Source organism: Buceros rhinoceros, unplaced genomic scaffold, assembly GCF_000710305.1.
Source record: "Buceros rhinoceros silvestris isolate BGI_N320 unplaced genomic scaffold, ASM71030v1 scaffold18869, whole genome shotgun sequence".
Classification (NCBI taxonomy): domain Eukaryota; kingdom Metazoa; phylum Chordata; class Aves; order Bucerotiformes; family Bucerotidae; genus Buceros; species Buceros rhinoceros.
This window is the reverse complement of record NW_010433518.1, coordinates 12,457-13,032: the sequence shown is the minus strand read 5'-3', so window position 1 is coordinate 13,032 and position 576 is coordinate 12,457. Positions and strand designations below refer to the sequence as shown.

The 576-nt window shown below is 60.2% G+C and overlaps 1 protein-coding gene across 1 annotated transcript in view; it reads right to left on the bottom strand.

Annotated features, from left to right (window-relative positions):
* Positions 1-576, bottom strand: part of AHCYL1 (adenosylhomocysteinase-like 1) — a gene marked incomplete at its 3' end in the record, with an annotated part of 8,252 nt that overhangs the window by 3,303 nt on the left and 4,373 nt on the right. The gene's annotated exons all lie outside the window — the stretch shown is intronic.

Genomic DNA, 576 nt, shown 5'->3' with positions numbered 1-576 from the left:
ATCCAGGGCGAGAAAGCCAGCCCCCAGCCTTCAGCGCCTGGGCGAGAGCCAGTGCAGCCTCTTGGTCGAGCCGAGCTGGGCTCCACTGGTGTCTAAACAAATTAGTAAGCGTGTTCCTGCCGGGAAGAGCATTTGCAGCTCCTGCCAGGCCCTTCGCAGCACGGGAAGATAAACACCCCCGCAGACAGCGCACAGATGGAGGGAAGGTGTCAGCTCCCAGCTCCCTGCTCTGCCAGGGCAGAATCATTCACAAGTTGGTGATGCGATTCCCCTCTGCCAGAGCATTATCCACCAGCGAGATGCAGCCTGTGCTGCCGCCCCCCCCGCCACAGGCTCAGTGACAGCCGGGCTGGGTGCTGAACCAGGGCCAGGGACGGCAGATGGGAGCACCCATGGGCAGGCAGAATTCAGGCCAGTGTTCCCAGCAACTGTCGCATGTGCAGTCCAGCTAATCTGCCAGTAAACTGGGGAACCTGGTGCTTGTTCTCCAGCCTCCTGGCAGGTTATAGCAGGATTCCCACTGGTAATGGCTCAGCAGGGTTGATCTACTCCTCTACCAAGGGCCTGTGCACAAGG